At 36.2% G+C, this 15,822-nt stretch overlaps 1 long non-coding RNA gene across 1 annotated transcript; it reads right to left on the bottom strand.

Annotated features, from left to right (window-relative positions):
* Positions 1-6,760: 6,760 nt before the first annotated feature.
* On the bottom strand, positions 6,761-7,285 carry LOC131617306 (uncharacterized). Its single transcript, XR_009288531.1, has 2 exons — positions 7,156-7,285; positions 6,761-7,035 (listed from the first exon to the last, which is right to left on the bottom strand). It is a non-coding gene; the product is annotated as an uncharacterized LOC131617306 (long non-coding RNA).
* Between the last annotated feature and the right edge of the window lie 8,537 nt (positions 7,286-15,822).

Here is a 15,822-nt window from a genome sequence, read left to right as displayed (position 1 = left end):
AAACCTATTCTGAAGCCAGTGATGGAAAATAGGTTCAAATGGGAAATGAAGGACGATTGAGGGTCATTGTATTAGGAACCATGGAACTCAACTTCATATTTGGAAAAAAGTTACTCTTGCTGATGTACTTCATGTTATGGATATGAATATATACCTTGTTAGTGGGGATCTTTTGGGAAAACCAGATAATAAATATGTGTATGAATCAGGAAAATTAATCTTGACCAGTAATAGTGTATTTGTAGGAAAATGTTATTTTGTTGAGGGAATGACCAAACTTTGTACTAGCGATAATATTATCATTAAAGTTTCTAATTTTATTTATATGATTGAATCTGTTTCTTTATGGAATGGTAGATTAACACATACTGCTATTAGTATCATGAAGAGATTAATTAAATCTAGTTTAATTTCATGTGATGTTAATAATTTTGAAATATGTGAAATATGTATTAAATCAAATATGATTAAGAAACCTTTCCAAAGTGTAGAAAGAAAGACAAACTTACTTGATCTTGTACATTCATGTTTGTGTGAATTTAATGGCATGTTAACCTATGGGAAAATATGTATTTCATTACCTTTATCCACAATTTCTCTATGTTCACACTTGTATATCTTTTAAATCATAAAGATGGTGTCTTTAATGCCTTTAAAATTTATAAAGCAGATGTAGAAAATTAATTAAGTAGAAGTATCAAAGTTCTTAGGAGTGATTTGGATAATGAATATTTTACTACTGGATTTGATGCATATTATGAAGAATATGGTATTATACATGAATGTTTCTCACATTGTATCCACAAAAAAATGGTCTATCCGAAATAAAGACCCAAAAATGTCAATGAATGATAAATTCTATGTTAATGCATTATGTATTATCATTTAATTTATGGGGTGAAGCTTTACTATCTACTTGCCAGATAATGAATAAAATTCTCTAAGAAAAACATTATTACAAAGGATAAGGAACATGAGATTCCCACAAATGAAGAATCTCGTGAGGAAGACTCTCCAAGGATTGTTGAAACATTTAATTTGTCTTGATTTTTGTTTTAAGAGACATTCTTTTCTTTGTAAATTCATCCAAACTAAATTAGCTACTTTCTTTATCTTTTATCCTAGATCTAATTTATATTAAGGATTCTTCTCACATAATAACAACTTTAATTCACTTAATTCCTTCACTGCCTCCTCCACTCTGGATGATTTAGGATCTCAATTGATGTTGTTACACTTAATCTACACGAGACAATGATCTGATGTAGCCTTCAAGCCTATATCCTGAAAATACTAATTTCCACTCCTCCACCAGACTATCAAACAATAAAATCATATATTTTCTACTTAAAGAACTACCACCCCCATCGCTCCATATAAACATATTCCCAATTATGGGGAGGTCTACTAGTTCCATCATGTTAATGAAATTACAAAAAATTTGGTACTCCCTATTTATTTGAGTAGCACCTCTGCCTTTTTTTCCTTAGAGTTCCTAATGGAATTGAAACCTCCACTGACAACACCAAGCCGTATGGAATAATTTTATTTTTACCTCGAACAATTCCAACCATAACCTTCTCTTTAAGTCTAGATTACAAGGAGAATAAATGTTCACGAAGAAACATACCTTTTTATTCAACATTACTTTGATTCCTACATATCACTCTCTTGTGTTAGGTGTGAATATGGAAATAGAAAATAGTCTAGAGGGGGTGAATAGACTTTTTAAAAATTCTAATCAACTGATTCTTCAAATAAGAATAACCGAAAGTTTTTCAGAGTTTGCATGCAAAAGTTTGTAGAGCTAAAATGTGAAATTATACTCAATTGACAATTGTTCAGTAGCAACTTAAATCACTTTAAAAATAACGTCATGTCTAGACGAAGAAACACAATGTATGTGATTGAATCAATTAAATAAGTCACGAGGTGTGGTTACACAATCAATCAACAAAGCGAATTCTAAAAACAGAACGTTTCTCTGATTTTAATCACCACTAAAGTCCTTAATAGGTTTACAATTCCAACAAATTCTAAGCTTATCCATTAAGTTGATATTACCAAAATATAAACCTAAGCATACATGTTCTACAAAATTCAAATTCAAGAGTAAGAGATAGAGAGATGGCACCGTGGTTCGACTCTGTCATCCTCGCGTGAGTCTACATCCACTTTAATAGTTATTTATTTATTTTGAAAAATATCTTGAAAGTATATATAATCACTATTCCACAATAATGATGAAGAAAAATATCAAATGAAATCTTCGATTTGGATCTTGACTTGTATATGACCAAATGTTAAACCCTGTTGCGCAATCTTTACTCGATTAATGCTTCCAATTTTCCAATATCACCAATTCGGCTCCAAGCCTTCGTGTGTAGCAATCAACCCTAGATCCTACCGATTACTTGAGCGATAAATTTTCTGAAGATGTAAAAATAACTCTGCCTTATCCGTAGCCTTCCACACAGTCACAACTAAGGCAATTCTGGAGAGAAGACCTTCTTTTTTCACTAGAATTTGTCAGCACCAATGACAAAAGCCTTAATCTTGCAAGAACCTTGAAATCTTTTGATGAATCTCTAAGAACGATTAGTTTCAATATAGTTTCTCCACTAATCAATTAACATTCACTTGCAATCTAAATAATGAATCAAATGAGAAAGTGAATGGAATAAAAGAGATTCATAATATTTTGACCCATTTGCAGTTGATTTGAATCAAGTGCAATGTGTGATTCAAACCATAGGCCCCGTGATTTGAATCATGTGCAATAATTGATTCAAATTAATTGCTCCAAGAACTTTAGAAAAACTATAAAAAGTTGCATGATTCGAATCATGTGCAAAATACGATTCGAAATTTTTTTTGGACAGAAGTGACAGGATATTATCTGATTTGAGTCATGTGTAAAACCTTATTCGAATCAAATGGTTTTTGAAAACTTTTGATCACCTCTATTTGATTTGATTCAAATCAAATGTTGTATGTAAATGATTAATTCGAATCAATGCATCAAAACATAAGTTTTTTATGATTTTAATTGTTTCCTTTTACACCTGATTTGAATTAAACACACAGGGTTTTTATTCCACAAACTAATTCACTCGACTAATAACATCTTGAGCAAGTTCAAACATCACCAAAGATTTATGCATGCTAAAAGTTTTACGAATCGATTTCAAACATGATTCACGGTGCGCAATTTTTGAGGGAGACTCAATAAAAGACAATAAACGAAAGTGATAAGATAAGTAACAAAATAGCCATATCAGAGTTGCTCCCCCTTTATAGGATAAGGACATGCAACTAACTCCCCTTAAGGATGTGTAGCTACATCTTGTAAAGCTATAAATTGCAATGATTACTCCTTGCCTCCACATTATGAGCATACCTCTTGATTATCCTCTAGCTCTTTTTGTTATCAACTCCAACTTTGTGTTCCCCCATAACCTATTCATTAATGCTTCATTCGTAACTTGAATCTTCGTCTCTTGCATAAAACAAATATCCCCTTAAAATTTTATGATTTCTTGTTGAATCCTCCTTCTCTGCAATGGATTCTCACACCCTCTTACATTGTAAGTTAATAAAATCATTGAACCTTTTTAGTTTCGCCTCCATCCTTTGCTTTCCGACTTTGTCTCTTGCTTCCATTCCTTAGATTTCTTCTTCGTACATTTTGTCTCCTCGTTTCCCTGAAATTTCTAGTGTTTCTATTGCTTTCAAAAAAATTCCGGCAACATCTTGATCTACCTCTGCCCAAAATATCCTATTTTCTTACATGACATCTGAGTAAGTTATTGCTTCAAATTTTTTCTAGAAACATATTGATCTACCTCTCTGAGGATTCCTTTAAGCTCGATATTGATTGAATTGAATTGTTCAAGGTTTCGTTTCACCTGATTATATTTTTCTAAGTCTTTTGGTTTTGTTGGTAATAGAGATGAAAAATTAGTGTTTTGATGCTCTTATTTATAATTTCCCCTTCTTCAGTGTTTTTCTCTATTGAATCTGACCCATCTTGGTTTAGGCCCATAACTTTCTTCTTGAATCCCCTCCTTTGAGCCCTTTTATTATTCACCCGCCTTATTTTTTTGGATCATGCTCCCCATAAAGCCCATATTCTTCCTCTCCGACCGTTTGTCCCATACACTTTGACTTTGTTCATTCGTTTTCACAAATTTCTAATCCTTAACTCCTTCACTATCATCTCTACTCTCCATTGACTTTCATCTATCTTTTTCCCTATTTTCAATGCCTTCCTCCTATTGTCCTTTATTTTATTTTTTCCTTTTCTTTTTTTTACCCTATGTTTGTTGCTTCTCGCCTCTTGCAAGATATTATCCGCATCTAGATTATACTCATTTTCTACGTTAACCACTATCATAGCCTTTTCATTTAGGTTACTTCCATATGTTGCATTGTCTTCCTTCTCTATCTCCCCACAATAGTGAGATGTGTCCTCCAAGCTATCTTCTGAGCTTTACTTAGAATCCCCCGAATCTTCCAAGCATTCGTGTTCTATTTATGGTTTTGGGATCAGTATTCTCATTGGGCACTTAGCATCTTTTACCACCTTGATGCGGAATACTTTATTGTTTATTTGTACAATGAAAGTTGTATTTAGAACTAATTTTTACATTGTTCTAATTAACACTCTTGCCATATCCATCTTGAATTGTTTCCTTCTTTCATCATCAAAACATAAATACACTCCTAATGGTTCATTACTGAATTCGAAAGATGTAAGGTTCCTTGCTTGACATAACATCTGATCCATGTTACTCTTTTATTATCCAAATCATTTGGTTTCCATTCTCTCACTTCTTTGAACCATTATCCAATCCAATCTCTTACTTCTTGTTCTAAGGCTTTAAATTCTCCTTCTTCCCTCTCTTCTAATAAACATGTATTTGCACCAAGTGGTGTCACCTTTATTGAAAAATAGTCACCCATGTTGAATGCTTCTTGAATATTATAACTTACAAGACATTCTAGAATTCTCCACCACACCGATGAATGTGTTTTTTTTAAGACAAATCAAATCTTTGTCTTCCATGTTAAATTATAGATGTGCAAATACTGGTTTGGGTTCTCTTATTTTCTTATGACACACACAATCTTCCTTGTTGATACTGGTTTTCCTTATTACCCACCAATTGAGAAAATGTTCTCTTACCTTTCCAAGTATTGTTGATCTGTAAAGCTTGTTGATTTTTACTATGTCCCTCATTTTGTTATTTCTCCCTCTCTTTTAAGTTACCAGTTTTCATCTCTTCTGCTTGTCCTATCTTCCCTATTGCACCAATTCTTCTTTGGAACTTTGATAGGTTAACAAAGAATTTCCTATTTCCTATTACAATATTGTCCAATCTTACTGCTAATATCCTCTCATCGATGACATTGATGAATCTTGAAAATTCATATCTTTTCCCCCTTCGGCAATATCACCACTTCCTCCACATCCCCAATTTTTTTGAAGATGTCATAGGTTTTCTTTCGACCACATCTATCTGGAGTTTTTGTGAAGAAGAATGAGGTTGGATTTCTCTCTTATGAAGTCCTTCATTTTTCGTTGTGCATTCCATTGCGTGTTATATCTATCTTGAAATCTTCTTGCTCCTTGGTTCCTTCTAATTGTATTTCATCCTTCTTCCATGGCTTAAATTAGTTATGTTGTGATTACTATTTAGTTAAAGTGTTTTAGTCGCTGTTTAGGGTTTTGAAATGTTAGAGAGATGTGAGAGCTTGTAGGGTGTGTTTGGTTGGAAACTTTATGGAGTTTGTGGTTGTTTAGGAATGATATCATTTTCAAGAGTTTTGTGTGGAATACCCGAGATGTTGTTTGGGGTGTCAAAGCGTTGGTTTGGAGGTGGGTATTCATGGGGAATATTTCTCAGGCCAATTGTAACTTTTGCGGGTTTGACAAAAACACTTTGTTTTATTTAAGTTAGGTTTTAATTGGTGGGTAATTTCCCCCCGCAATTTCGACCATTTCTTTGTAATCTCGTTTTAAGAACTTTTGTTCTTTCGACTTATCTTGCTTTAAAAAAAATAATAATATGTGAGAGCTTGTGTCTGTACATTTCTCATATAAAGTAAGGACACATTATCATATATAACCAAGTTGCATTAGTTGAAGAGTTTAGATGAAATTCATATATAACTGACTATATTCAATACTTTTTTTTGTCATTATTTTTATTATTATAATAAATTTATTTATCCATTTGAACAATCAATGTATTCTATTTATATATAGATCAAATATATTAAATATCTGATAAATTAGAAAAAGTAAAATTTATTTATAATAGTAATCCATAATAATATTTCTATCCACTCAATTATTTTATACATTATAAATTCTATTTTTATTAGATTTAAGTGTGACTTTTTTTTCTTTTTCTCAAATCTCAACCTTTTATTTTTCCTTTTTATCATTTCTTTCAATTTATTAAGTGTGTATCTAAGTGTTCCATCATATATCACCCCTTATTTTAGAATTTAACTTCCTCATGCTTTTAAATGTTATCAACCAATTGATCTAATAGTATTCTTTTTATTAATTATTAGTTATATTCAAAGCATGATTTTTAGTTCACTCATTGGACTATTCGTTTTATTCAATATAATTCCTAGTTACTTATCTTAAGCAAGTTTTTGGATGATACACATACTAATATATATCCATTTTATATTACATTTTATTTTTATGATGCATGAATGAGTTGTGATAAGACCATCTAAATAATATTATATTTTCCTTCATTTCATTTCATTACCATCTTACAAAAGTAATAACTTCAAAGTATGTGAAATCTGAAAAATTAAACATTAATAAAATATTCAACTATAAGATACCATTCGAAATATGACATATCTTTCCTTAGTGATAAGGCTCTTTTGATCTATAGTTCTCAGAGAACTCACATTGACATATGTTATTAATACATCTCAAAATATAAGGAATCCAGCACATATAACTAGGACAATCAAGAACAGTCCCACATGTATATTCTCCTTCTGTAGTGAAAAAAAAATACAATAATGTTACTAAAAAAATACAATAGATTGTGTATGAACTATATGAATAAAGAAGAAAATTTGAAAATTTGATTTAAAAAAAAAAAAAGGCTAACTAACCATCATCTTCTGCTGCAATAAAAGCTAGAGAAAGAAATAGCATTATGGTATAAATAAACTTGAAAATTGCAGTCATAGTTTTCTCCCTATGCAATCTATGAAAATTGAATAAAAACTTGTTCAATTTAAGATATATAAAGGGCATATGCTCTCTTATGGATTTGTAAAAAAACCCTTCATAACATTAGAATTATTATTAAATGGCTCTTAGAAATTCAATGTGTTATAAATATCCTTTTATTAGTAAGTTGGTCCTGTAAAAAACAGACTAACCTTTCAGTGTAAAGGGAAGGGAAAATTTTTCTAAAATAATATGTAGGAATAATGCATTCATGGTATGAAACATATTTATGCACAATTTGATTATTTTTAATATACAACACAATTTGAGTGTATTGTATTTTTGTAGGATCAATTATACATTTCTTCCGATGATGCAATTATCAAGTTGATAGAAGGTACGATCAGCGCGGTTAATTATCTTTTTTCTCAAGAAAGATCCTTTCTTCTAGTTCTTTCTAAGGAACCTTCTGTAAGGGTGGAATTGAATGAGATTCCTGTGGTATGCGAATTTCCTGATGTGTTTCCTGAGGATATCACTTCTCTTCCTCCGGAAAGGGAAGCGGAATTCTCAATTGATCTTGTTCCTCGAACGACCCCAGTTTCTATCACTCCTTATAGGATGTCTCCTATTGAACTCAGAGAACTGAAGAGCCAGTTAGAAGAGCTTCTAGCTAAGCATTTTATTCATCCCAGTGTTTCTCCATGGGGAGCTCCTGTTCTTTTGGTAAAGAAGAAAGACGGAAGTATGCGCTTGTGCATCGATTATCGTCAACTGAACAAAATTACCATAAAGAACAAATATCCTTTACCCCGGATTGATGACCTCCAAGATCAGTTGAAAGGAGCCAGTGTGTTCTCGAAGATTGATCTTAGGTCAGGATACCATCAAATCCGAGTGAAGAGCTCAGATGTACCTAAGACTGCATTCCGGACTCGATATGGTCACTACGAGTTTTTAGTTATGCCATTTGGTGTGACTAATGCTCCGGCAGTTTTCATGGATTACATGAATCGAATTTTTCAACCATATCTGGACCAGTTTGTAGTGATCTTCATTGATGATATTCTAGTGTATTCTCGTACTCCCGAAGATCATGAAGAGCATTTGCAGATTGTGTTGTCTACTCTTCGAGAGAAACAATTGTATGCCAAGTTCAGTAAGTGTGAATTTTGGCTATCCGAAGTAAGTTTCCTCGGTCACGTCATCTCAGGAGGAGGCGTGGCAGTAGATCCTTCTAAAGTAGAAGCGGTGGTGAATTGGGATCGACTGAAGAGTGTGACTGAAGTCAGAAGCTTCCTAGGTTTGGCAGGTTATTACCGGAGGTTTATCATGGGGTTTGCTAAGTTAGCCTTACCATTGACGAAGCTTACCCGTAAGGAAGTTGCTTTTGAATGGAATTCCGAATGTGAGCAGAGTTTTCAGAAACTTAAGAAGAAGTTGACTACTGCACTTGTGTTAGTGATTCCGGATCCAAATCGATCATATGAAGTGTTCTGTGATGCTTCTAAGAAAGATTTAGGCGGAGTGTTGATGCAAGATGGTCAGGTGGTAGCTTATGCATCTCGGCAGTTGAGATCTCATGAAGAGAATTATCCGACCCATGATCTTGAGCTTGCCGCAATAGCCTTTGCGCTTAAGGTGTGGCGACATTACCTATATGGCGTTCACTTCGAGATGTTCAGTGATCATAAAAGCTTGAGATACCTTTTCGACCAGAAGGAGTTGAATATGCGTCAAAGGAGATGGATGGAATACCTCAAGGATTATGACTTTGAACTGAAGTACCGTCCAGGAAAGGCTAATAAGGTGGCAGATGCCTTAAGTAGGAAGGAGTTTCGGGTTGCTGAATTGATAATGTTAGAATATGGATTATTGGAGAAGTTTCGAAATCTTAACCTTCAGTTTGAATGGATGCCCAATGGTGTGTTGATTAGTAACTTGAGCATCCAAAATGAACTGCGAGAAAGAATTCGAATGTCACAAGACCGTGATGAGCAATTACAAGCGAGCGAAGGCATGTATGATTTCGTTAGAGCACCTGATGGAATTATTTTGTTTAAGCAGAGAATGTGCATACCGAATGATTATGAGTTGAAGCGTTTGATTCTAGATGAAGCACACAAGAGTAGATTTTCTATTCACCCTAGATCGACCAAAATGTATCAAGACTTGAAGAAAGACTTTTGGTGGCCAGGAATGAAGAAGGAGATTGCAGAGTATGTAGCACAATGTTCCATTTGCCAACAAGTTAAGATTGAACATCAGAGGCCAGGAGGAATGTTGCAACCGCTGGAGATACCAATATGGAAATGGGATTCTATCTCCATGGATTTCATTGTGGGATTACCTCACGCTCGAGGCGGATATGATTCTATATGGGTGATAGTGGATAGGCTGACCAAGTCTGCTCACTTTTTACCTGTAAAGACAACTCACAAAGTGATTCACCTCGCAAGACTTTTCATAGCGGAGATTGTACAGTTGCATGGTGTACCATCTAGTATAGTGTCTGATCGTGATCCAAAGTTCACTTCGAGGTTTTGGAAGATGTTCCATAAGGAATTGGGGACTAGACTGGATATGAGTACATCTAACCATCCACAATCCGATGGGTAGACAGAGAGGACAATCTAGACGATTGAAGATATGTTGAGAGCTTGTATCCTGGAAAAAGGTGGAAGTTGGAAGGATCATTTGCCGTTGGTAGAGTTTGCATATAACAATAGTTACCATGCTAGTCTGGGTATGGCTCCTTATGAGGCTCTATACGGGAGGAAGTGTCGATCACCGCTATGTGTGGGCTGAAGTAGGGGAGAAGAGTATTCTTGGACCGGAGATTATACAAGAAACTACCGAGAAAGTCAAGATGATCCAAGATAATCTTAAGAAAGCCCAAGACCGACAAAAGAATTATGCGGACAAACGGAGGAGGCCTTTAGATTTTGAAGTTGGTGATCACATGTATTTGAAGGTCACTCCAAGATTGAGGTTGGGAGGACCGTTCAAAACGCGTAAGCTCAGTCCGAGATACGTAGGACCATATCAGATTATGAGCCGGGTGGGTGAAGTGGCTTATCAGTTAGCATTACCACCTTCACTATCCAGGCTGCATGATGTGTTTCATGTATCTCAGCTCCGAAAGTTTGTGCCCGACGCTTTTCATCCTATTCTTCCAGATTCCGTTGAAGTAGAACCAGATCTTTCCTATGATCCTCAACCTTACCGTATCTTGGAGCGTGCTAGCAAGTCTCTACGGAGTAAAGAGATACCTATCGTGAAAGTGATGTGGGATGAGACGCATCCCGAGGAAGCTACGTGGGAGCTCGAGTCAGAGATGTGGGAATCCTACCCTCGCTTGTTTTGGTAAGTTTTCGAATTCGAGGACGAATTCTAATTAAGGGGGGAGAATGTAATACCCGGTATTATATTGTCCGAATTATTATCACTAAGATAATGTGATATGATTAGTGAGACAAATATAATACACCTTTTATTAGTAGGCTTAATGTAACAATTAGGCCAATTAGTAACAATGGGGGGCATTATAGTACTTTCACCCTTAAATAGAATTAGGACTTGTTTGGTCCCCTCATTCTTTCCTTGGTCAAAATAGAATTTTGTGAGGGAGAGAAAGAGAGAAGGAAACGTGGGAAGAGAGGAAGAGGAGAAAGTTTCCAAAACATGGTCCAAGCTCCATACTTGCATGCACCAGAATCTGTCCAAGATTTGCTTCTATCATCATCTTCATCTTGCTCTCAGCTCCATCATCATCTTCATCTCCTTCTAAGGTGAGTCCTTTGTTAGAAACCTTGGGGTTTGCATGTAGGGATTTTATTTGGGGTTTAGGGATTGTGAATCAATTTATGAACCAATGATACTAAACATGTTTAGTTGCCTTAATCCTTGCATGTTATGATTCTGAATGTGTATATATGATGTAAATTTGTTGGGACTGTATTGAGGATACAAGGAATCAATTGTAGGACATTGGGACTGGTTTAAAACTCTTAGAATGCAGAAAAATCGATTCTGCTTCAGAGTAACCGGTTACTGGATTCTAAGTAACCGGTTACCCTGTGTAAATTTGCGTTGCTGGGCATTTTTCATGCCAGTAACCAGTTACTGGTTCCAGAGTAACTGATTACCCTGGGCGCAGGGAAAAAAATAAGCAACTTTTGAAAATTCATAACTCCCATTTCGTGTATCCGTTTGACGCGTACCATATACCGTTAGAAAGCTAACGAGATGTACTATCTAGGAAAATATGCCTTGATGTTTAAATAACTTTTTTCGATATATCTGACATGCCTTCAGTTAAATGCGACTATGGAGAATCTGTGACTTATGTACTGTTAGACTGAATTAACTCCATTATATTTGAATTGCTATGTTATGCTGAATTGTGAATGCTATATTGTGATGAGGCATGAATATATTGTTGATGCCCGTTGTTCCGGTTAAACAATTGGGATTGTGTGCTTGTGTGACCGGCGTTTGATGTGTGTGTGTGCTTGAATCGAAACTGGCCGAGGGCTAGGTTGCGTTATGTCCCGGGCTTTGTGATCAATGGGACAGTCCCGATCATGTGATCTTGGGCTCACACCTGAGCTACCATTGCAGTGTGCTCGTGAGTGCCGTACGGGGCTTTTTACTCACTTGGCGTTAATACACTTGCGTGCTCGGTATGGTGGCGTTATGCGGCTAAGTAGGCCTACGCATAACAGGTAAACCATCTCTAGTGGTGCCATGTAGGCTACATAACTAGGCTTTCGCCCGATGGACCCATGTGTCAAGATGGCGTATTGTACTCGGCGTTAACACACGTGCGTGAAGATGGTTAATGGGACAATGACGCCAATTAGGCTAAAGTCATCTCGCGGCCATTTAGGCTTGTGCAAACCCGTCTAATCGTCTTGCAGTGTGCTTGTACAAGTCTCTTGACAATAGGCATGGGCGTGATTCATCGAGGGTGTGTTTTTATAACCTAGTCGAGGCATTAACGCGTTTCTGGATTCCCCGTATATGGATGCGGGTTTGCATACTTGGTTGCTTATATAATTGTATATTTGCATTATTCATCCAATGGTGGATGAATTGATTATTTGCTCCGTATTTGTACCGGAAGTAAGAATAACCCCGAATCAATGGTGGATTCGTTCATTTATGTATGTTCCCTTTAGATCCGAGTGGACTAATAGGATAGGCGGACTCACTGAGATTTAGTAATCTCATCCCATACCAATTATATTTTTTCAGGTGGTTCGAGGCAAGATCGTGGTAAGGGAAGGATGGATTAGTCCTTTTGGCGATGCTTGTTAGATGTTTCTTTTAGTTCTTTATCGTGCTTACTAGTTCTTGTATTCTGGGCATGTACTCTTGTGATGTACTAATATTTTGGCCATGATACATTCGGCTTTTGTACTTGTGTACTTTTATTTCCGCTGCGAATATTATGTATTTGTCGTCTATGGACCATAATTAATACTTTACGCATATTATTCTAGACATATATGTGTAGGGTGTTATAGTTGGTATCAGAGCCTGGTCGATCTTCGGCTTTGCTAAGACGCATCATAATGCAGTACAATTCTGCCTCATATGTGTATAGTCAGCATGATTCCTTATGTCTTATTTATGGCATTGAGCCTAATCAACTTGATTCCATGCGTAGGACAGACAAGGAGATGGCTGAGCAACGCAGAGGTCCCGGAAGGCCCAGAACTAGGAATGTGGAGCCCGAGCAAGAAACCGGAGATGCAGGCGTCCCTTGGCAACAGATGATGCAGCAGATGCTACAGCAAAATCAGATGATGGCTCAAATGATGCAAGGCATGCAAGGACATCAACCTCCTACTCAACTTCCCGTTCCTCAAGCTGCAACTGGACCAGACTTTCGTGCCTTCTTCTAGATGGATCCTCCAGAGTTTGTTGGCGGACTTGATTCTCTATTGGCTCATGATTGGTTAGCTGATATGGAAAGAGTGTTTCAAGCTATTCAGTGTGCTGAAGAAGAAAAGGTGATCTTTGCTACTCAGAAGATGAAGGGACCGACTCTTAGGTGGTGGAACACTGCATCTACTTATTTCACCGCACAAGAGATTCCTAAGGATTGGAAACACTTTAAAGTAGCATTCTTGGAGAAGTATTTCACTAACAGTGTAAGGACTCATAAGGAGCGAGAATTCCAGAACTTCAAGCAAGGCAACATGTCTGTTTCAGAATATGCGGAGAAGTTCGAGGACTTAGCTGATTATTCTCGACAAGCTGTTTATGCTCCGGATGAACTGATCGAAAAAATAGCAAGTGTACTATTTTCACCGGTGTAGTTATAATGGGTTTTATTCCAAGTATCGATCACGAGGATTGCGTAGGAAATATAAATTATTGTAACTAGTCAATTAAACAAAATGGCATATGAGTGTTTTTTTTGTTATAAGAAAATAAGTGAATTAAAATAAATAAGATGAAATTAAAATTTACTTTTTAATAACTTTTAGAGTAATGCCAAGGTAGGTGTATGATTTGCCTTATAACTCCTCTGAATAAAGATCTCTTTAACAAGTTCATATCCTGCAACTATTTGTTCTTAAGGGTGTTTTCCTAAGTCCTTAGTGAAAACCTTTTGGTTTACAATCCTATTGCCTAAGTCCTTAGAAACAAAGGATTAAACCAAAGCTGAAATTAATCAAGAATATTCAAATGACCTTATGGTATCCCTAGTCCTAGGTGGTAACTATAAGATTTAATTGTTTAAAAACCTTAACAACCGTAGTCCTACAGATTGTTAACCGGAGGTCAATCCTTGTTTTGCCGACAAAGAAAGCATAAAAACATTAAACAATCAAATTGCATAATATGAACATAGGATTAAAGCAATACGATATTCAGAGTCATTACAAATCAAATCAGGGACACCCCCTGGCATTGGGGGGTTTAGCCTCTCATAGTAAACAAGAAATACAAATTAAAAAGTTTAGATATCACAAAGATTGGGAGAACTCTGATCTTCAATGGTGTCCACCGTTGAATCTCTTCGTCTTCCAAAACCTTGATGAAGCTATCTTTCAAACCCTTGATCTCGAATTCTATTGTACGCTCTCCAAAAGTGTCTTCTCCTTGTCTCTCAAATCACTTTTAATCTCTATAGGTTTTCAGATCCCAGCCAAAATACCAAAATTTCCCCCGGGACTTTAAAATCGTAAAAACATAAAAAATTCAGAAATTTTGTCCGCACAGCTGACACGGCTGTGTCAGGTGACACGGGCAGACCGTGTCAGCTTCTGGTCTTGGGGGAAAAAAGCTTCAGGAGGCCTGACACGGCCGTGTCAGGGGACACGGGCAGACCGTGTCAGCCTCTGCCTCTTTACTCATTTTTGTTCCTTGATTCCTTTTTGCGTACCTCTTGGACATGCGATCTTTCATCAGTCCAAAGCTACCTGAAACCATTACCACACGAGATCAAAAGCACCTAATTGACAACAAAAATGTCACAAAAACAAATTGCAAACAAATAAGCTACACCTCGATAAATTAAAGAAAACATTTGAAAACCAACACAAAGTGTTACCAAACATGACGATCGTGTGTCGAATTCATGATGAATTTAAGTGTAAAATGGTGACCGATAACAACCCCAAACTTATCTCATTGCTTGTCCTCAAGCGATGCAAGCGATCAAGCAAAGGTCACCTTGAATTTCTTTTTGTTCCACAACATAGCCGATATCATTCGCAACTTGAATCTCTTCCTTGAGTCAGCTTTTCGGCTTATCACGCCTTGTTGCCCATCACACTTCACATCAAGGTGTATTTCACCTGCAAACTTTTCACACTTCTCACAAAGTCTCTCGTGGTTAGAGTGTTTTTCGCTCAGATCACAATATGCGATATCAACCCTTGACTTTGCGAACATCCTACTTTCATTACACAAAAAGAATTCACACAATTTGAGGGCTTTTTGGGTTGTAATGGGGCTGAGGTGGAAGTTGGATAACAATGAGTGGGTACACAATGGTTTTTCTGCACTTATGTTACTTCTCTCGTTTTTGTGTTCATGTATGTGTGGGGGTTTCTTCTTAGACTCACTGTTTTCACCGACACTTCGAGTGTTAGAATCAACGAGTCTTTCAATTCTTTTTGGGCAAGTGTGTCAAACTCCTTTTTCTTTTTCTCTTCTTTTTTTTTTCTTTGTGTGTTTCCTCCATTTCTCTTTTCTCTTTTGTTTATTTTTCTGCACCTTGCCCCTTTATTTTCATATGTACCACCCCAAACTTACAATTTTCACACGGCTTTGAGATAAACAACGATAAATGCTAGACGAAAATGGTAAACATGAAGGATGGAGAGAAAACAAAACAAACAAGGGGGAATGGCTCAACGGGGTAAACGAGGGATATGACAAAAACAAAACAACAATGGCAGAAAACAAGGATAGGAGGAAAAACAAACAAATGCCTCTTGTGTGATTTCACAATTGTATTGTGTTGGTAGGACATACGCAAAATTAGGGAGATAAAGTCATACCTGATTTCACTCTTATGGTGATCTCTGTAAGTGTTTGGCCTTTTATGTTCCTCACCAGGTAGGTTAAGTTTGCAACTTCCA

The sequence above is a fragment of the Vicia villosa genome, linkage group LG7 (assembly GCF_029867415.1).
Source record: "Vicia villosa cultivar HV-30 ecotype Madison, WI linkage group LG7, Vvil1.0, whole genome shotgun sequence".
Lineage (NCBI taxonomy): Eukaryota > Viridiplantae > Streptophyta > Magnoliopsida > Fabales > Fabaceae > Vicia > Vicia villosa.
The sequence above is the reverse complement of the archived record's forward strand: the minus strand, read 5'-3'. Positions and strand labels throughout refer to the sequence as shown.